The 23,671-nt window shown below is 36.6% G+C and overlaps 1 long non-coding RNA gene across 1 annotated transcript; it reads right to left on the bottom strand.

Moving 5' to 3' along the window:
* Positions 1 to 8,145: 8,145 nt before the first annotated feature.
* On the bottom strand, positions 8,146 to 10,294 carry LOC112167298. The gene is made up of 2 exons (XR_005799248.1): positions 10,044 to 10,294; positions 8,146 to 8,323 (listed from the first exon to the last, which is right to left on the bottom strand). It is a non-coding gene; the product is annotated as an uncharacterized LOC112167298 (long non-coding RNA).
* Positions 10,295 to 23,671: the final 13,377 nt, after the last annotated feature.

Raw genomic sequence — 23,671 nt, 5'->3', positions numbered from 1 at the left:
TTGATGTTGTGAAATATGCTTATTGACTGTTAGGTTGAGAGGACTTAAGCATGTTGTTTTTGTTGCTGGTTTTGAGTTTACTCATACAAGTTTGCAAAAAGCTTACCGGGTTTGTGTTTGCAACCTGGTGCGCTATTCCACGGTGTAGGGGTTTATCCTGCAGGTTAGGGTGAGTGTGGTTGAAGCCATAGATTTTCCTTGCTGTTGCAGTTGTAGGTTTATTACCTAATTGTGCTACTCACTTATTAGTCTTCCGCTGTGTAATGAGCGTTGTGTGTGCAGTTACTTATTGAATTGATGTTTCAGTTTAATTCGTAAACTTTTCTTAATGTAATATGTGACTCTAAAGAATGAGTCTATATTTAGATTATGGGTTCGGGACATCGTTGGGTGCCTTGTTTAAAGGAAAATTTTCTCAACTAATTAGTATTGGTGTCCGAACCATCACACCCGGTGCTCTGTATTTGATGTTATTGTATTATTATTGTGCTTGAAATTAGGGGTGTGACAGTTTGCTCCTTCGTTGGTGTTTGGGTCTAGTCCGAGTGGGTTGGGTTTTGGCTTGTTGAGCTTGTCTTTGGTTAGGTTTGTTGGTCTTCTTGAGTTACGCCCTTAAGTGTAAAGAATTTTTTCTTTGTTATCTAGCTTGCCTTTCAACTGGATTTTGGTCTTTATCAGCTTAACTCTTAGTATCTCTAGTTAGGGGTCATCGTTTGGCCCTTCGGCCATAAGCCCGCCTGGCCCGTAGGGCTGAAGATCGACCTTTTTTTAAATAGGGTAGGGCATGGACCATGCAAATGAAGCCTGGCCCGGCCTTTTAAGGGTGCCCAATTAAGCTCTAATAATTATTTTTTCCTATTTTTTAAATATGTTTCTCTTTTTTCTATAACATACAATTTATCTCTGTTTTTTGTACTTGATTTCCTAAGTTTTATTTTCTTTAATTTTTGTTTCCTTTGTTAAACAACAATTAATTTTGAGAGATTTAGAGAGATAATTAATTGAATATAACCACCTTAACTAATATTTATAAATGCTATAACTTATAAGTTAATTCCAATATATACATATATGTATATATATTAAATATAATCAACAAAAAACAGTGAGTCTTATATTACCTATACAACCATTGAGCCACATTTTGAGATAAAAAAAAAAATAAAAAATATATATATATTTTTTGGTTAAATAGATTAAGGCCCATTTTAGCCCTTTCGGCCCTAGTGGCTCGAGCATTTCGGGTGGGTAAGGGTTAACATATTTAAGCCATGATTCGACCCTATCCAGTCCCAAATTTTGTTGACTTTGACTAGGCCCGGCCTGATCCTAAGCCCTAAAATTTAGGGTAGGGCCGACCCATAATGACCCCTATCTGTAGTTGTACATCAATTGAGATCTCTAGGCGACTAGTTTACTATTTGTGGGAGTTATGTTGTGAGGGTTGAATGCTTTTGTTTTTTAGGCTTGAATAAGTGCGCTCATTTTGTTTGCAATGAGGGTTACCTATCTTTTGCTTTTCTGCTCGTGTCATTTATGATTTTGGTATAAAACAACATCTGATGTACGTGCTTTCTGGTCATGAATAAGTAATGAAATTATCTATTCTTCAAAAAAAAAAAAAAAATTCTATTCAGTTTTCTGATTTATGATAAATTTCTTTATTTAAAAAAAAATTAATAGAGTATATTTCTCAACTTGGGGCCCTCAACTCCTCCCCCTCCCTCTCTCCTCTTTAATTATTGTCAATTCTTCATTCTTTTGTTGGTTTCAGCGATTCAATTTATCAATCTTTTAATTAAACTGAAAATTTATTCTTTAGTCATAAGTAGACCTGTAAATGGACCGGATTTGGAGCAGATTGACCTAAATCTAAATCGGTTTATTATTTAAAAAAATTCAACCCGAATCCGCTCCTTTAACCCGTCGGATCATTGATAGCTCGATCCAAATCCGTATCCGCCGGATTAACTAATACCTGATCCGCTAATCTGATCTATTTATAGTTTTAAATTCTTTTAAAATTTAAATAATATTATTAAATATATATCATGATACCTCATATAAAAGAACATGAAGAGTATCACCAAAAGTAGAATTACATTATCAAAATATTCGTTACACCCGATAAATTAAGAGATAGACGTCTAGAGATGTGTATGAGATTAATTGTGCTTCTACAACATTCTTAGGTTTTTGGTAATCTAAACAAAGCCTTTATCAATAATGCTTCTTGGTGATGGACTGATGGACTCTTTTATGAAAACCATCCTTAGATTTTTACAAAAAATTTGTATTAGATTATATTTTATATTCAAAAATAATAATATTGTATTAATAAAAAATAATATTATATTATTATGAAAACGGATCGGATCATTAACGGATCGGATCGACCTAAATCCGTATTTGATCAGTTAAATAATTAAACGAGTTAACTGATTCGAATCATTAACGGATCAATGGATTAAAATTTTCAATCCAAACCCGTCCAATAGCCAATGATCTGGAGCGGGTCTGAATCAAAATTCGATCCATTTACAGGTCCAGTCATAAGTAGCCGGCACCTGTATGATCGAAAATGACTTATTAGATAATAATTTTTTTTATTATGACTAATTTGTAAATTTTACATAACAAATGAGAAGATTAGATGAAATTGTTTGAGAAATGTAGTGAAAGTCCACATCATTTAGCCCTATTACTTAAGCACGCGGATTTTCTTTTTCTTTAATGATTGATTAGCCTTTTTTTTTTTTGTCTCTTTTCTCTTTTTTCTTTTCTCTCTTTTCTCTTTTTTCTTTTCTCTTTAATCGAGTGATTAGCCTTTATGCATGCATCTCATTAAGTTTGGTATTATCTGGCAACATTATGTAGATGGTGATGTTGTGCCAAGTTTAAGACTTTCTAAGCATATATGATGAGACGTGTACATTCTAACTAATATATTATACATGCAATTGCCAAAAAAACTAATTATACATGCGCGCACGCATATTGATTCTCTATCGATCAATCTGGCATTTGAAGGAAGAGTACGCTAGTGATGGAAGGCTGGAAGCACTCCATAATATATGCACGCACGCACGAAACTTCTGTCAGTTAACTTGCCACTCGTTTATATCAAGTAGGTTTATTGACCTCCTGCTAGTTAAATGCCAGTTTTCTTTCAAAAATATCAATTCTCAATTTAAAAAAAAAACATATCAGTTCTCAATTTGGGTGCGGTTAACTTACAATCGAATCTAATTGATCTTAACAGATTGAAAAAAAATATTTGCACATTTCCTAAATACTTAATAGTTAATACATACTCCAATTTTTCTACATTTAAAATCAGATTGTATAAAGTTTCAGTAAAATAAAACTGTAAATTTGGAACCCTAGCGCCGCGAGAGAGACCCAACATCTCCAAACGTTCCTGTCCGGCGGCGGCCATGGGCAGTGTCGGCTTCGCGGCGTTGTCCAGGTTTGTTGGCTGTCGGACGGGTGTTTTATTGCCCAGGGTTTTGGTCTGCAGAGAAGGGGTTGGCTTGAGGTTTTGGCAGGATTGTTGGCGGGGAGTTTTGGATAGCGTCTTTGGGTGTTTTGACGTCGCTTTTCTGTGCAGATCCGGCATGGGGCTCGAGTGTCTGGGCGCGCTCATGGTGGACTTCCATATCCAGCGGTGCTACCACGAGTGGGTGGAGGGATGGAGAGGGGCGGTGTTTGGGCAGGTTTCCTCTTGGGTCTGGATCCCCGATCTGGATCCAGGCTGCATAGGGATGGGATCGTGGAGTTGGAGGGTGTCCTCCTGTGGTGGTCCAACGGTGACGTCAATGGCGGAGTGGCGGGCGTGGTGGTGTAGGCGAGATCTTGGGCTGGGCGTGAAGAATGGAGGCCGACTGCACTTGTGTTCTGGGCTCAGGCTTTGTTGCTTGGGCTAGATGGAGTTTGGGCCTGGGTCTGTGGTTGGGCTCAGGTCCCAAAATGTTTTAATTTTAATTTTTGTTTTATTGCATGTTAAATTAGGGTTTAGTTTCTTTTGGTTTGTTTTTCAGCAATAAGTTACTTTCTAGGTTTTGTTTTAAGTTTTAGCTGTTGGGTCGGGTGCACCGCAATTTTGGCATAGACAATCTTCTATTCAGCGGTCTAGAGGTCGTTCCTGTTCTAGAGTTAGGTCAGCAGCGGTGGCGAAAATGTCTGGCGGTGGCATACTAGCATAGACAATCATCCTTGGCCTTCTAGTGGGATTGTTCCTGTCTGATCTCGAGTCGGAGGTGATGGCGATTTGGAGCATTTGTGGATTGATGGTGTTGACATTAAGGTGGCAATGGTCTTGGGTTTAATTTAGTCTCAGGTCTGACGGTCTAGCATTTCTATTTGGTCAGGTTTGAAGTCACAACTCATGTAGACTTGGTCGATCAAAGGCAGGTCAGGAGGACTCTGGGTGGCGAGTTAGTGTTGACAAAGTTGTGTGCCTGTGCCTATTGTCTTTGCCTTTTAATTGTAGTGCAAGTTAAGTCTGTAGTTGAGTCGGGGCTTGTTTGGCTCTGTTAGTCAGTCATGTTGGAGTTCCAGTGTGAAGTCCAGTGGCCATTTCTATGTATGAGATGATGCCAAAACTCATTGTATCCAGTTCATTATTAATGAAGTTTCTTCTTGATAAAAAAGAAAAATCAGATTGTATAGGTAGATGGATTGACTAAAAAAGACATATATATTAGAAAAATGTAAGATTACTCTTCACTGGTCGGACAATCATAAATTATAAAGGTGTAATGGTATATAGCACTAATCATGAATGAATTAGATAATAAAGGATGTGTCTATTGATAATCTAGTTACAATATATATTGTGATTATCATTATATATATTGTTTATGGGCACTTACTATTAATAATTCAAAGAATTGCAAGAGATGTAACCTTCAATGGTCAAAAGGATTGTCAATATGTGTCCTTCATGGGTTAGCCCTTTATTGATATCCGACCACTACATATTCAGGGTCCCTGCTTTCACAAAAGACACACGAAACAATCTACCCCATTTAGACTCGCATACGGATTTTGGAGAGAGTAAAAGTTCCCTGGATTCGACATCAAGTTTCCTAGACTCAACATCAACTACAAGGAGAATGGTCGTCTCAGGTACACGATTATTTTGTACAATATGTACGTGTGTGTGTGTACACGTACACACACACACAGAAGGGTTCAAAAGAGAACGTCCGTGAAATTATTAAACTGCAGACGAACGGCTCTCAGCCGTTGATTGGCTTAAATAAAAAGGAATGCCCCAGATGAGTCTTCTTCCAATAACAATCACGTCAAATACTCTTGCACTCCAAACCTGACTTTCACTCCCAACGACAAAATCAAAGTTTTCTTTGGTTCTCCAGCCAAAATCCATGTCTTCTCATAATTGATGCTTGAAACACTTCTCAGGTTGCACGATTATTGCAATTGAAGCTTTTTTTTTCTCCCCTCTTTCTCATGAAAATTGTAGTTCTCTTATGGTCCTGACCTCCCTTGGAGTTTTCGCGCCAAAAGTTGGAGACTTGGAAGCAGAGGAACACATCTGGAGTATGGGTTATCTCTTTTCTCTGATTTGTTTGATTTCCAATTACCAAAATTAGGGTTTTACCATATTTGGGGGTTTTCTTCTTTCTGTTTTTGGGTTTCTTCTTTCTTTCTTTTGTCGATGTTATGATGTTTTCATTGATTGTTGATGTATCTTTTTTAGTTTTAGGCAGCAATGAAAAGCATTCATGGGTAGTTTGCATATTGACATTGGTTGAATTTCTAAATTTTCTTTTCATCGGCATTGCTTACTGACAAAAGTAAGTTAGGTGTATGTGTGCTTTTCAGTTTCAATTAAATGGAGTTAGAGGATGATCATGTTTATATTCCTCAAGTAAAGGCAGAGTTGATGCCTAAATAGCACCAAGAGTTTGAAACAATAGATGATGTTGCTGCTTTCTACAATAGATATGCAAAAGAAGCAAGGTTTAGTATCAGAAGTCATTCTAGTGCAACCAACAAAGATAATACCCAACTTATGAGGAAGGAGTATGTTTGTTATAAGCAAGGAACTTCCAAAGTTGAAGGAGAAAAACGTAAGAGAGGATTACCAAAAGTGGGTTGTAAAGCAAGAATTGCAGTTGTGAGAAAGAAGGAGTCTGGGAGATATGCAATCTCTGTATTTGTTGAGGGTCATAACCACCCATTAACAAGCCCACCTAGGGTACATTTGTTGAGATCTCACCGTCGTGTTTCAAAAGTTAACACAGTTCTATCACAGCAACTAAGCTTGGTAAATGTTCATACATATACACAGTTTGAATTCTTTGGTGTTTAGGCAGGTGGCATTGAGAATATTAGTTGTACACAGCGTGATCTATATAATTATGGAAGAACTTGTCTTGAAGTGAAGAAGGGGCATGATGGAGATCTATTGTACATGCATTTTCAGAATGAGAAAGAAAAATATTCTTCTTTTGTCTATACAATAGAGTCAGATGAGGAAAACAGAGTAACAAGGTGCTTTTGGGCTGACTCAATTTCAAGACAAGTTTACAGCTTTTATGGAGATGTAGTTATCTTTGATACTACATACAACACAAATCGGTATGGAATGATTTATGCACCATTCACTGGTGTTAATAATCATGGGCAGACAATCATTTTTGCTTGTGCATGCATTCTTAAATGATGAGACAGCCGATTCTTTTGTTTGGTTATTCAAGGAACTTCTAAATGCTATGCCAGGAAATGCACCAGAAAATGCCCCCAAAATGATATTACTGACCAAGATCCTGCTATGACTAAAGCAATTTCAGAAGCACCCCCATAAACATTTCATAGATATTACAGTTGGCACATTCTAAATAAATTTTCTGAGAAGCTAGATGCGATTAAATATCGGGATTACTACCAAGATTTTCATAGCTGCATATGGAATTCAAGTAGTAGAGAGGAGTTTGACTCAAGATGGATTGAAATTATTGAGAAGAGTGGGTTGAGTGATAACAAGTGGTTGGAGTCAAGATATGAAATTCGTTCGTCATGGATACCAGCACATATAAATCATGTTTTCTCAGAAGGAATGTCAAGTAGTCAAAGAGTAGAGGGTCAACATTCTTTGTTCAAGAATTATATTTCTGATCAGAATTCGTTGGTGGAATTTATGGTTCAGTTTAAGAGGGGACTTCTTCACCAACGTCATTATGAGTTAGAGGAGGATCATATTAATATTAATGAGAAGCCAAAAATTGTCATGTCCCTTGACATAGAAGATCATATGGCTAAGGTTTATACACGTAAGCTATTTTATGAAGTTCAAGAACAATTGAAAGAGAGCTTCAAATATAAACTAGAACTTCTAAGAGAAAATGTCACTCATTGTGTGTTTAAGGTTATGCGAAAGAACATTGATACTTGTAAATCTCGTGAACTGACTTACGAAAAGTTTCTGATTTTGCATCATGTAGCTGTGGAAAGTTTGAGAGTGAAGGGCTTCCATGTCGGCATGTTTTGTCATATTTGATTAAAATCCAAGATGTTGATAAATTGCCTATTTAGTACATATTGAAGAGATGGACTAAAGCTGCAAGACAGAGTCTTGTGTTAGATTCTGATGGAATGAAGGTAAAAGATAACAAATCTTTACTTGCAAGGAGGACCAAACTATTCCAGCATGCTACAGATGCAATTGATAAGGCAATGGTGAGTGATGAGGCTAGTAAGCTCTTTATGGAATGCTTGGATGCTTTCTTGGAGAATCTTAAAACATTGATTGGTAATGAAAGTGGACAAAGTGCAGTAGTTTTGGAGACTAAGATTGATGCTATTCAGCATATTTTTAATGAACCAAATCAAGTGAGGGCCAAAGGGTGTGGGAGAAGGTTGAAAAAAGGAAAAGAGAAGAGGAAGGTTAAGGTTAAGGAGAGTCAAGGTAGGCAATACCATGGATGTGGACTATTTGGTCAGTCAGATGACAAAAGAAATTGTCCAACACTTCATGGAAAGTAAGAATTTTGTCACATCCAAAATTTTTTTTTTTTTTTTTTTTTTTAAGATGCGACTTATATTCCAATCATGGAAATAAATTTCCAAAATTGAAATACGAATAATTGGAAAAGAACGATAATAGACAAGTTTCCGAAATTGAAACACAACCTTTATTACAAGAGGGGTTTACACCAACATTTACAACAAAAGGTCAACTATATTCCAAGTTCTTGTCTAGGAATCCAAGCATGATTAACAATAACACACATGTATATTACATTATTAAAAACACCCTTGCAATAAAATAACTTCAAACTTATTTATTCATCACCTGCAAAATGATAAAAAGGGGTGAGCAACCATTGCCCAGTAGGAGAAATAAACCTCTTTGAAAATCATAATTAGAATAGCAATAATGAATGGATGCAACTATTATCTATTCCCGATAATCCACATTGTAAAATAAACTGAACCTACATGTCCCATACCATGTATTTTACCACGAAGGTGACTCAGAGTATTCAACAATGTGAACTAACTCCCACCCAAAATCAATCCCCCTAACCCTCTTTTGCTAGTCATCTTGTCTATTCCCCTTTCGCCAGTCCCGAATTACCCTTTCAATATCCTATACTAAGTGCACATTCACAAGTGGGCATACCTGGGATCTGGTACCTGCTGAGGTTATAGACTCAACTACGTAAAAGATAAACCAACATACTCATTCCAATAGCATATTCACATTACCATCACCACCCTTATACTTCATGTCTTATTGATGCACAAATACTTTGAATATGTAAGTGTATTCACTATTCAGCCATACCAAACAAACAGAAACAGAGGACATAAATGCATATAATCATGTACACAACCATCCAATACAATCATGTAAACAACCATCCAATGCAAACATAGAGGCTCCCCAAGTTTTTCCCCTACCTCGATTGATTTTCACGTTAAGTATCCGGATGAAAACAAGTTCCTATTGCAAGAATAGAATTTATTAGTTCCACACATAAAGAATTAAAGCAAAACTCAGCTAACATACTATGAAAATCTTAGCAGTGAGTTATTTTGACCAAAACAGGTTTTTACTTGACAAACTGAAATACTGCAGTTTTCTGACCCAGTCACCTTAATGTTAAAAACTGTACAAATCTGTTTAAAATATGCTTCCATGGTCTTCTAACGATTTGTAGCTGACATCCTAAAGAAACTTTCGGAATTTGAATCACCTGAAAAAAATTTTCCTAGAATTAGTTATGAATTTTTAAAGTTCAGCTACAGTCCCACGTTTTTCTGCAGAAACTGCTACTGTGTGCTAACCTCTTCAGTTTTAATGTACTTTCCACAACTCCAATTTGTGTAAAACTTTCAATACTGAAAATAGACTTTCTAAAGTGTTAAATAAAAGAAATCACACTTTCAACAAGGCTTTAAAGGATGAGTGAAGGCTTTCTAAATTCAACTTTAAAACTGCATATGTTTCCTACTTGGTTCTTGACTCTTCTCAAATCAGATTCTATTAAGCTATGTCTTCCAAAAATTCTAATGACTAAAGGAAACAACAAACCAAATACAAAGTGATTTCAAATTCTAATTTAGATCAATTCAATGACAAAAGATATAAACTATTTTCCAGAAAACTAGTGAAATCAAATAGAAGATGAGAAAATAATTAGTTCTAGTTGTTCCAGTAACAACAACTTTATTCCTAACTGAACTTCATCTCTATTGTAACTTCTTCTATCATCAAGAATCCCCAAGTCTTATAATAACCTACGAACATAACTCAATTTCCAAATTGCATTAACCATCAGAACCACAAAGAACTCATCAAATCAAAAATTAAAAGAATCACACCTGACTTTTTACTCCTCCACTTCTAAGATACCAAAACCCTCTTTTTCTCTCTCTCCCTTGTTTATCTATGTATCTAGCAACTCAAGGAACTGTATGGAAAGCATAGATGGTTTAACCTATTTATAGTGTTTGGAAAGGAGGTGAAAACGTAGAAAGCAAGATAGATATTCTAATTGAAATCTTACCCATATAGGTACTAGACTTGCCACCTCCAGATTTCTAGAGTTCCAGCTCCTGATTCTAGGGTTCCAGCTCTAGCTTCATAGCTTTGGGGAATCACCAATCTGAAACTTGATTTCCAAGGCTGTTGACACCTCCTACTTACCCATGGCGGCGGCTATGTCCTTTGTACTTTCCTAAGGCGGTGGCTGGTGTATCAGATGGAGGAGAATATGGGGGTGAGGAAGACGATGAAGAGACGGGACAATGTTTTGAGTTTAGGCGTTGTTTGATTTGGTTTTGTCGTGGAGTTTTATTCTATCAGCTGTTAAGCTACTTGGGTTTGAGTTTTGGGCCAAATCTTTTGGGCTAAACTCTAATTACTTAAACCCAAATAAATAAAATTCAACTCTATCCTATATATATATATATATATATATATATATATATATAAACAATATTTAAACAAATAGTTTAGCACAATAAAATTAAACTTGTTTAAAAATTTTAGGTCGTCACACTCTCCCCTTCTTTAAGAAATTTCGTCCTCGAAATTTAGAACATACCACAATCCGTAAATAACTCTGGATACTTTTTCTGCATTTCTGTTTCCAATTCCCACGTAGCTTCTTCCACATTTGCATGTTGCCAAAGAACTTTGACTATCGGAATATTCTTTGTTCGCAGTACCTTTTCTTTCCGATCTAATATTTGGATTGGTCTATCCTCGAAAGATAATTGTTCGTCCACATCAAGATCTGTCCAATCTAAAATATGTGTCGGGTCTGGTTCATATTTTCGAAGCAGTGACACATGAAAAACATCATGGATACCCGAAAGCTGTGGTGGTAGAGCTAACTTGTATGCTACTTCACCTTTCCGTTCTAGGATCTCAAAAGGACCAATAAATCTTGGAGCTAATTTCCCAGTTTTTCCAAACCTTTGAATTCCTTTTCGAGGTGATACTTTCAGAAACACATGATCTCCCACATTAAATTTTAGTGGACGTGTCCTTTGATCGGCATAACTTTTTTGTCGACTTTGTGCTGTTAGCAGTCGTTGCTTGATTATCTTTATTTTTTCAGTAGTCTCCTGTATAAAATCAGGTCCAACTATGGTAGTCTCACCTACTTCTGTCCAGCATAATGGTGATCTGCAAGGTCTACCATATAGAGCTTCATATGGTGCCATTCCGATGCTAGATTGGAAACTATTGTTATATGCAAACTCTGCTAATGACAAATAATCTTCCCAACTTCCATGGAAATCCAAAACACATGCTCTCAACATATCTTCCAAAATTTGAATTGTTCTTTCTGACTGACCATCAGTTTGGGGATGAAAGGCAGTACTAAAATTTAACTTTGTACCGAGAGATTTTTGTAAACTTTCCCAAAATTTAGAAGTGAACTTGGAATCTCTGTCTGATACAATTGAGAGAGGAATTCCATGTAATCTAACCACCTCTTGAACATATAACTTGCCAAGTGTTTCTGCAGAATCTGTAGTTTTCACTGGTAAAAAATGAGCTGATTTAGTTAAACGATCCACAATAACCCATATTGCATCTTTACCTCGAGGTGAACGTGGTAAACCAGTTACAAAATCCATGGTAATATAATCCCATTTCCATTCAGCTATTGGCAACGGTTGAAGTTTTCCTGCTGGCTTTTTATGCTCCGCTTTGACTTGTTGGCAAGTAAGACATCTTGCTACACATAGTGCAATATCTTTCTTCATTCCATCCCACCAAAATTGACGACGCAGATCATAGTACATTTTTGTACTTCCAGGGTGAATAGTGTATGATGAGTAATGTGCTTCACGTAAAATTTCATTTCTAAGCTCTGGAATCTCAGGTACATATAACCTTCCAAAATATCTCAAACCATTACTCTGATCGAAGATCCAACCCTCAAGTTGATTTCCAGACATCAATCTGTCTTGAATTGATTTGGATAGAGTATCCTCCTGTTGTTTCTCAATAACCTTTTCCATCAAAATTGGTCGCGTGGCTAAGTTACAAATACGAGCCATATTGTTGTGTATATCAACATGTAGATCATATTCACAAAGAGACTCCATCATCTTCCATTTCTGAACATGTAAGCTTGCCACAAACCTTTCTGATTTTCTACTTAAAGCATCTGCAACTGTATTTGCCTTTCCAGGATGGTAATGCAATCCGAAATCATAGTCTTCTAAAAATTCCATCCAACGTCGTTGCCTCATGTTAAGCTCCTTTTGAGTAAATATATATTTCAAACTTTTATGATCAGAATATAGCTCAAATCGCTCACCATATAAGTAATGTCTCCAAGTCTTAAGAGCATGAACAATTGCAGCTAATTCTAAATCATGCGTTGGATAATTTCTTTCATGTGTTTTCAATTGTCGAGAGGCATATGCGACCACTCTATCTGATTGCATTAACACACATCCTAATCCACGTAAAGAAGCATCTGTGTACACCACGTAACCTTCTCCTCGCTCAGGAATAATCAACACCGGAGCAGTAGTTAAGCGTGTCTTCAATTCTTGGAATGAATTTTCACATTCTCTACTCCAGATAAATTTGACTTCTTTTCGGGTTAACCTGGTCAAGGGTGTGGCTAATCGAGAAAAATCTTTTATAAATCTTCGATAATAACCAGCCAATCCAAGAAAACTTCGAATTTCTGAAATATTCTTTGGCTGACTCCAATTTAATACTGCTTCTACCTTGGAAGAATCAACTGCAATGCCTTCGTTAGAGATCACATGTCCCAAAAATTTTATTTCAGTCAACCAAAATTCACATTTGCTAAACTTAGCAAATAGCTGATGTTCTCTCAAGGTCTGTAACGTAATGGACAAGTGTCTCTCATGATCATCCTGTGATTTTGAGTAAATAAGGATGTCATCAATGAAGACAATTACAAACTGATCCAAGTAGGGTCGAAAAACACGGTTCATTAAGTCCATAAATGCTGCTGGGGCATTTGTCAATCCAAAAGGCATAACCAAAAATTCATAATGTCCGTATCGAGTCCTAAAAGCTGTTTTCGGCACATCTTCAGGTTTGACTAGGAGTTGATGATAACCAGAACGGAGATCAATTTTCGAAAAGAAACAAGAACCCCTTAACTGATCAAACAAATCGTCAATTCTTGGTATTGGATATTTATTCTTCACAGTTACTCTATTCAATTGACGATAATCGACACACATCCGAAGAGATCCATCTTTCTTTTTCACAAAAATGGCTGGTGCTCCCCACGGTGAAGTACTAGGACGAATATAACCTTTGCCTTCTAATTCCTGAATTTGTGCCTTGAGTTCTTTCAATTCTGCTGGTGCCATACGGTAAGGGGATATCGAAATAGGTGATGTACCCGGATATACTTCAATTACGAATTCTATCTCACGCACAGGAGGCAATCCGAATAAATCTTCCGGAAACACATCAGTAAATTCCTTTACCACAGGAATCGTTTCTAACTTCATTTTATTCTCCTCTTCGGCCACAATATGGGCAATTAAATTCAAATAATTGCACTTGATGTCAAATGATACTTCTGATTTATAAGTGCTCTTATCCCCGTAAAAACTAAAAGTTTCACCTTCCGGAGTACTGATAGTTATCTTCTTTTTAGCACAGTCCATGATAGCATCATAACGACTAAGCCAATCCATACCCAAGATGATATCGTGCTCTGACATTTCCAGCATTATCAAATCAAAGTAGAATTTATGATTTGATATTTCTATCACGCATAGCCTACACACTCTATTAACTCTTACACCCTTACTCAAAGGAGACCCAATAATTAATGAAGTCTTCATAATCTCAGGTTTCAATTCAAGTATAGATGCAAAGGATGATGATATAAAAGAATGTGTTGAACCAGGATCAAATAATATTCTAGCTGCCGTATTAGATATTAGAAATGTACCTTCTACCACTTGAGATCCATTTTGTTCCTCCATGTCATTCAGAGCATACAGTCGACCCTGTGTTGGACGTCGTGCGCCAATGGGTGCTCTAGGCCTAATAAGATTTCCTGATCGTTGTATCTGTTGAGGAACATTTGGTCTCTGCCAATTCTGTTGTGGTTGAAAAGGTGCCCGATACTGTTGTTGTGGTGCATAACCCTGCTGCTGCTGAGGACGAAACTGGAGTTGTGGAGCACGAAACTGAGGTTGCTGATTTGGACGAAATTGTGCATATGGAACTTGGTTTGATTGTATGAGTGGACAATCCCTCTGAAGATGTCCCGGTCCTCTGCAGTAGTAACAGAATTTTGTATATGGAGATGTCCCAAAAGATTTGTATGATCTCTGGAAATTATTTCTGGAAGGTCCAAAATTCTGACGTTTGAACTGTCCACTAGTACTCCCAGAATTCCAAACCCTTTTTGTTTCTTGAATACTACGTTCAGCAATAAGTGCTCGGTCTACCACTTCTGAATATTTCAATAACTTTAGAATCGATACTTTCTCCCTAATCTCAGGATTAAGTCCTTCCTCAAATTTCTTTGCTTTAGTAGCCTCATTGGGAATAATACCTGGAGCAAACCGCATAAGTTCCTCAAATCTACCTTGGTATTCAGCTACTGTCATTTCCCCTTTAGATAGAAACATAAACTCTTTTGCCTTGGCTTGCTTTACTGTGTCTGGGAAATATTTCTCAAGAAAAATAACTTCAAATGCATCCCAGGTTGTAATTTCAGTGTCTGGAGTAGCAAGAACTGATTCCCACCAGTGATAAGCTGCACCTTCCAAGTAAGTACATGAAATAATTACTTTCAAATCTTCCGGCACTTTTTTATTATTCAAGGTTCTCTTCATTTGTCTCAACCATTCTTCAGCTATCATGGGATCTAAGGTACCCTTGAATATAGGAGGTCGGGCCTTACGAAATTCACCTTGTATTCTCATAACTCGTTCTTCATTACCTTCTTGATGATTACCATTGCGATTTTCCCTTATTGCACTTGCCATATCTTGAATAGCAGCTATGACTTCCATGTTACTACTAACCTCACCCTTATGTTGTTCTTCTGCCATTCTTTTGGTTTAAAACAAAACAATCATATAATTTTCATTATGCGTTTATAAAATTTAATTAATCTAACATGTAGTAAACAAAACTTTCAAGTATGAGACAAAGATTAAACACATAAGAGAGAGAAGGATAAACATAACATATATTACATGAAAACTTTACAAAGTTTTGAAAGTAAAAACACATATCTACAGACTATATTTTACAAAACTTTAAACAAAAGTAGCACACCTTTATACAAAAGCTAATAAACACACCCATGGTTATTTATTCTACACCATAGAACATAATCACTCAGCATAGCATTTTAAACTTCCTCTTCCTCATAAGGTTCTGGGGAGCTAACAACTAGAATAGCCTCAAGATAATCCCCCATCGAACTACTCCCATCATCAGTACTATCATTATTATCATTACTACTCTCACTCATATTAGACTCTGATGATGATGGTGGTATTATCATAGGATTTTCAGGTGAACTTCCAAGATGCCATAGAGCTACTACTTGGTCCCTTAACATATTATAGTAATAGTCATTAGCAGTAGCAGCTATCGCAAGGTTGACAGTGCGAAGTTGGCTCCTAAGGTTATACTTGACCATATTCCGCTGCAATTGGTAAGAGTATGTAGATCTGAAAAATATGGTCTTTCTAATCAGTTGTCTCACGAGTCTTTCGGCACGAAAATCCAATTGTAGTTCATAGGTGTCGGGATTTAACGGTCGAACCTCATTTCTGGTGGCTTCAAAGGGTCCAAGGCTATCGGATGAGTAGACTCTATCCATCCTATAACACAACATAAAGGAATCAGTTTACAGTCTCTAAAAACAAAAGGAATAAAGAGAATACAAATTTCTATCCAATGTCAACAATCCTAAAGGATACTAATTAAACCTATTGCTCTGATACCAACTTGTCACATCCAAATTTTTTTTTTTTATTTTTTTTTTTTAAGATGCGACTTATATTCCAATCATGGAAATAAATTTCCAAAATTGAAATACGAATAATTGGAAAAGAACGATAATAGACAAGTTTCCGAAATTGAAACACAACCTTTATTACAAGAGGGGTTTACACCAACATTTACAACAAAAGGTCAACTATATTCCAAGTTCTTGTCTAGGAATCCAAGCATGATTAACAATAACACACATGTATATTACATTATTAAAAACACCCTTGCAATAAAATAACTTCAAACTTATTTATTCATCACCTGCAAAATGATAAAAAGGGGTGAGCAACCATTGCCCAGTAGGAGAAATAAACCTCTTTGAAAATCATAATTAGAATAGCAATAATGAATGGATGCAACTATTATCTATTCCCGATAATCCACATTGTAAAATAAACTGAACCTACATGTCCCATACCATGTATTTTACCACGAAGGTGACTCAGAGTATTCAACAATGTGAACTAACTCCCACCCAAAATCAATCCCCTAACCCTCTTTTGCTAGTCATCTTGTCTATTCCCCTTTCGCCAGTCCCGAATTACCCTTTCAATATCCTATACTAAGTGCACATTCACAAGTGGGCATACCTGGGATCTGGTACCTGCTGAGGTTATAGACTCAACTACGTAAAAGATAAACCAACATACTCATTCCAATAGCATATTCACATTACCATCACCACCCTTATACTTCATGTCTTATTGATGCACAAATACTTTGAATATGTAAGTGTATTCACTATTCAGCCATACCAAACAAACAGAAACAGAGGACATAAATGCATATAATCATGTACACAACCATCCAATACAATCATGTAAACAACCAAACAATATTTAAACAAATAGTTTAGCACAATAAAATTAAACTTGTTTAAAAATTTTAGGTCGTCACAAATTTATAGTTAACTGTGTTTGAAATTATTGTTTATATCAACAATTTTATAGATCGATATATACCCCAACTTTATTTTTGCTTACTTTATGTAGACCTGCTATTAACAAAGATGGGGAGTCAAGTTCCACTAGTATGGATGAGGATGGTTGTTCATCAACAGGTGAACTGTAAGGTAAGCTTTGAGTTTTCTGAGTTTGAAGATTTGGGATTTTTCGGATTTTGCATCAGTCAACTACCGCTAATGCTTTACTGATTTAGCTTCTATATGGATTATAGGTTGATTAATGTTTTGGAAGACATAGAATTCATTTGAAGATTATATGGCAGAGTCTTGTTCATAGTCTTCAAGATTCTGGAACTTATATATATGTATATTAGCATACTACTATGAAAAAATTAGCATAATTTAGCTCAAGTTGGTCAAAACTAGGAGCGTTGCCTTTGAGTATATTTTGAAGCCATATTCTCAAAAGTTTCTTCTTGCATATGTTAATTACTGTGAATTGATAAGTTGACTCACAGTCTTGTGGCTTTTTCTGTAGTTTAGTTTTCCATTGATGAAAAGAAGTTTGTATCTTTTTGCAGTAAAATATCATGAGGTCAAAAGATATCCAATATTTTTTTTTCTCTTTTCTCTCTCTTTTTTTTGTTTGTTTGTTTCTTTGGTCCAAGTTAGGGGCTGACAAAAAGGCATGAGTTTCATAGGCTTACTAATTCTTTGCAGATATTGAATGGGGGCTATTTTGAGTTTGGCCGGTCCCAAATCTGGGACAAATGATTATCATGAGGTTACTCATAATGATACCTTTTTGTCAGAGGCCAAGAATGTCATCATGTACTTATGACGAGAGCCAAAGAATCTTTCCCAGTATATATGATTGTTTATCGGAGATTTTCTCATATTGGAATTGACCTCTCAGAAATGCTCTTGCCATGGAGCTGGACAATATGGCTAACTTGTCAGACAAATGCAATTTCCAGATTCCTATGGAGGTTATTAAGTGAGTCTTCTTCTGTAATTTTACATTTTTCCTGCGACTAAATTTCTGTTTTATGGCCCATTTTGACCACAAAAGATATGTCAAGTTTGCATAGGTTGATAGTCGACTATGGAAAGAATCCTGATTTACTTACAAGGGATCTCATAAATAGCTGCAATGCCAAAAATGAGATCACTAAAGGCAAAACTGATACCTTCAAAGCAAATGCCGAGTTTACATTTTAGTTTTGAACCCATTTAATCATTTTTTATATCCCACTTCAGTTTGTCAAGTTACCTGATTCAACTTGCTGTAATGTTTTGTTCAGAGTTTACGAGAGCATCAACTGGAAGAACTTGACTAGGCATTTCCTAATGAAGTTGAATCTTATAGAGAAATACGTGGTGCTGCTTCTACTATAAGTTGCATTGCATTGATCACCCAATCTAGACTTTGCGCCCATCCTCGAAATGTTACACGAGTGTTTTAGTGTTTTAGTTTTTTTCTGTCATGACTTGATATGTAATGATTCCAGAAAATGAATGAGGAACTATGGGATCAAAAGTTCAATTCTGGAGCTATATGCAAATTTAGATTCAAAATGGTTCCAATAAATCTGTTGCCAAAGTAAACAACTTTGTTTCCAATAAATGTCTATTGCCAAAGTAGACAACAACCACAACCAATAAACAAAATGCTCTCAAAGCAAAGCTGAACCTTTCTGAATCTGATACAATATACAACATACATGGACATCATTCATTCTATAATACTATAAAGTACAACAAAATGAACTTTCTCCAGAATAGCAAGAGCAAAGCTCTGTGTTATGAGGAAATGCACATTACATTCACACTTTCTATACATTGATTTCATAAAGCTTTCTATACATTGATTCCACAAATAAACACAGTTTTCCTACCCCACAGCCAATACATTATGCAGCAACCAATCCACCAGCATTAGCAGAAATCGTCTTGCAAGGCCGGTGCATCCAAAACCTAAACAAAGTAAACAGAAAAATTAAAAAAAGAGGAACGCCAGTGAGAAAAGGATTTAGAAGTAAGCAATTGTAAGTTTGTAACCACTAGTAATTAGTAAATAATTTCTTGTCCCAAGCATCAAGGAATAAGTATGTTATGTCCCGTATCTCAATTTACCGGTTTACTAGTCATTTGGACGGTAAACAGCAATTACTTTCACTTTTTACTTTGTTTCGATACTTTTAGTGGCCCTAAATGCTGACTTTTTTTTTCGGGTCAAAATTTGAGAAAATGTTCTGCATGAAAGTTGTAGGGGACGTTAAACTGAGTCTGTGCATATGTGGTACGTAAAAATCGGAGTTCGTATGTGAAAGTTATGGATGAAATTAGCAAAGTTACTGTTCATGGTAAGTTTCTATATAAATGGAAAGTTACTGTGGTAAGTTTCCATTTCCAGAAACCTACCCACTCGGTAACTCTCTCTCTCTCTCTCCCCACCCCCCCGGTTTCATTTTTCTTGGTTTTTACGGCATATCTTCTGATTCCGACCACCTGACGGCATGCCACCGGTCATTCTAGGACCGCCTCTTCCTCCCGCACACGCCTATAGTGGTGGTTCACGGCGATTTGGTCGGAAAACTGCAAATTGAAGCCAAATCAGATCAATGTAGCAGTTCATGTTTTCCGGCCACTTCTCCCAATTCCGGCCATCTCCGGCCACAAAACCAGGTATAGTAGAAGCGCCTCGAGCCATGGATCATTTCCCCTAAAGCTTCTAGCTTCAATTCGCGGTGTGGAGAGCGAATTGAAGGAAAACCCGATCCTAGGGTTTGAAAATTTCTGGAAAATTTTCACCGGCCAATTTCGAGCTCTACAAGGTAAAATTGGAATTTGTTGTAGTTGATAAAAGTGTTGGGATTGTTGAGTAGTTGTTGGTGCCAAAATTCGGTGGCCATCATAGGTGGTAGCCAATGGCACATGGGCCTCACGCGCCGCCACTGTGGATGGCGCATGGAGGTGTGTAGGGCATGTTTTTGGCTTCGGTTTTTAGCTAGTTAAATCCTATATTTGATCTAGAGCTTATATATGTGAATTTGGTGAAGATCGGAGAAGTTTTGAATCGATTTCTAATTTCCAAAGATTTAGGATTTCGATTATCGATTTACGAGAATCCGACCGTCAGATTTCTCTCGAATCTGCCCTAGAACATGTAAATTAATGGAATGGTGTTGGTGGTAAAGTTTGGGTTGGATCGGAAAAGGAAATAGAGATGTTGACTTAAGAGGATTGATTTTAGGAATAGTATTTAATTACCGAATTGTTATTCACGGAATATAATTGTGTACAGGGCGCTATACCGAGTTACTGCTCGACGAAGAAACCCGTATGCGTGGTCGCCTATATAGTACTGTGAGTGGACTTTTGTTTTAAATAATGATGCATGCAAATTTTTTTTCCCGAAATGATAATTGATCTATTTAATTATTTATCTTTTTATTTATTAAGCATAATATTTGGCTTTGGACTCTACTTTTGCATTGTTTTTCCATATGAATTTCGGAATTGAATTTAATATACTTGGGTTTGGACTTATGAATTGTTTTCGGGAATATGAATTGATTTTTCGGAGATTAATTATGATTTGGGAAATGGATTCGTGATAATATTTTTGGATATTGAGTTTTTGATGTTTATATCCAATATTTGATTATTATTTGAAATTATGATTTATATGAGTTTCGATGAATTATTTTCTGAAGTGATTTCCATAATTTAACATTATATATTTTATTCGTCGATTTTGAGTTTCCCAAAAGATCTTCGAAAATGGGATTTTTGTTGGGATTCATGGATTACTTTAATCTCACATATTGGTTTATGAATTCGAGAATATTTTGGCGTGCGGGGCCACGTCAATGATATATATTATTTTTCTTGTGAGACTTGGGGAAGCTTTATTGGTTTTTCAATTTTCGTATGATTTTAATCCACCATACCTGGGTCGTATTATTTTATTGTTAGCTAGCCTATTAGTAATCCTCCCTGCTTACTCTGTGTTTGTGGGTGAGTTGAGCAGAGCATGAGATGCTCAAGAGAGTGGGACACTCCCACCCGAGCCTGGGAGGCTCCCTTACTCGTATGGTGATGACTTCTTCCCCATACTCTGTTGTTACTTGACTAGCGGGGCTAGTTCGATTTCTCTTAACCAGCGGGGCTGGTATGTTTTCACAAGATTTCAGAGTTTAAAGAAATATGTTTTATAAACGTTGCATGCATCGAGGTTTTATAAATTTAAATAAGTGGGAAAGTATTCAAGTTTGCTTCATTTATATTATCTGAATTATTTATTTTGTCCACTCATTCTAATGTGTTTTTCAATACTTTTCCCTTGGGCCCTTCGGTTTCAAATGCCCAGTTTGCAGGCTTGATTGGTTGAGGTCGGGCATACATGGAGTTGAGGCATAGTTAGCACCGCTTTCGTGTATTCATTTTTATCCATGTTTTCCTTGTTTACTTTTGTTGTTAGAATTGCTCTGAGAACTTGTGTGATTAATGTTATTAAGTTGAGATTTGTGTAATGTGAAATGGGAGATGTTGAGATTTGGGGAGCATGGTGGTTCCAGGAGAACAAGGATGGATGATTTAGAAGTGTAAAATGTCTTTCTACAGGTTTTGGGTAGTCCATTTTTAGGGGAAGTTCAGCCAAATTTTGGGTAAAATTTCTTCTAAGGTGGGCTCCGCAGGGCCACTTCAGATTTCAGGGTGAAATCAGGGGCGGGTCCTGTCAAAGTATCTACAAAAAAGAAAGAATAATTTTTCCTCTGTCCTTACCTTTGCCTTTTCAAGACTCGATAGTCAAAGAAGGGTTAACACGAATGATGATTCATTGCATAAACTTACATTCATTAATCTATGTACAACACCATTCATAACCCCTTGATATCATTCTACTCTTAATTATCTAAGATTAATGTTTACTTTCTCAGATATAAATTCTAGACCAACTACTATAAACTGAAAACTGTATCTGAGTCAGGCACCGGTAATTATCATAAGCCTGTCAATCCTCGATCCATCTTGAGCTCTATTTCTAAACAAATGCAAGAGAAGAAAATTGTCTTGTGAGATGTGACTTGATCACTCAGGCACCGGTATTACACCGCAAAATTCATAAGCTAAATCACCAATCACAACAACAATTTCTCAACAATGTCGAAACTAATAAAGCTAATACCCAACCTGAAATCATCTTGCAAATCCAAAACCTGAAAAAACATAAGCTAATACCCAACCTGAAATCAACTTAATCCATAACCCTGAAAAGGACCAAATCAGATGCAAAATCCGAAAAATCTCAAATTTTCAAACTCAAAGCTTTACCTTATACGGCGACTTGGGGACCTTCATCGGGGTCTTCATCTATGATAAACTCCGGTGACCACGTCATCGTCCAACCCAGACGACAGTAGTGAGGAGGATTAATTAGGAGATGACGAGGTTCGGCGGGGACTTATATCAGGCATCGAGAAAGGAAAAGAAGAAAGTTTGTGTCGTGACAATCATGCAATCTGAGGCCAGTTTCAAGCGTCAATGGTGGAGACTAGGAGTTGGGTTGGAGAACTGGATTTTGGTCGGAGAAGTCGAGATGAGAACTTTGGTTTTGTCGTTGAGAGAGTGAGACTGAGGAGTCGCGTTGAAGGCATAGAGCTATTTGACCCGTGATTGTTATTGGAAGCAACGATCTGAGCCATTCCTTTTCATTTATGCCAATCAACAGCTAAGAGCCGTTCGTCTGCAGTTTTATAATTTCACGGACGTCCTCTTTCGAACCCTTATATATATATATATATATATATATATATATATATACAGATTTTATCCAGTGCAGAGCTCCACTTTGAAATTAACGTGTGAAGTTCGAGTTTTGGGTCACTTTTCGGTCACATATCCACATCTTGACCATTCAATTTTTAGGTACTAGTGTATAGATCATCTTTACAAATTTTCAGCCAAATTAATGATCGTTAGGGTATCTAACTTGCTTAATTAACGTGTGAAGTTCAAGTTTTGGGTCACTTTTCGGTCACATATCCACATCTTGACCGTTCAATTTTTAGGTACTAGTGTATAGATCATCTTTACAAATTTTCAGCCAAATTAATGATCGTTAGGGTATCTAACTTGCTTAAACCAATGGACGGACTGAATCTGTCAACCTGAACCGTACTAGCTTTAAGGCAATTATCAATGTCTTTATGATCATCATTTTGACTGAAAATTTGCAGAGACGATCTATACACCAGTACCTAAAAACTGAACGGTCGAGATGTGAATATGCGACCGAAAAGTGACCCAAAACTTGAACTTCACACGTTAATTTTCAAAGCGAAGCTCCGCTCTAGATAGGATATATATATATATACAGATCTTATCCAGAGCGAGGCCGCTTTGAAATTTCAGAGCGAGGTTAGGGTTTAGGGTCACTTTTCGGTCGCATATCCACATCTCAACCGTTCAGTTTTTAGGTACTAATGTATAGATCATCTCTGCAAAATTTTAACGAAATTGATGGTCTTTAAGGTATCTAACTCTCTTAAACCAATGGACGAACTGAATCTATCCAACCTGAACCGTACTAGCTTTAAGGTAGGTATCATTGCCTTAACGATCATCAATTTAGTTGAAATTTTGCAGAGATGATCTATACATTAGTACCTAGAAACTGAACGGTTGAGATGTGGATATGCGACCGAAAAGTGACCCTAAACCCTAACCTCGCTCTGAAA

This window comes from Rosa chinensis, chromosome 5 (genome assembly GCF_002994745.2).
Source record: "Rosa chinensis cultivar Old Blush chromosome 5, RchiOBHm-V2, whole genome shotgun sequence".
In the NCBI taxonomy this organism is placed as follows: Eukaryota; Viridiplantae; Streptophyta; class Magnoliopsida; order Rosales; family Rosaceae; genus Rosa; species Rosa chinensis.
This window is presented reverse-complemented; position numbering and strand designations above follow the sequence as displayed.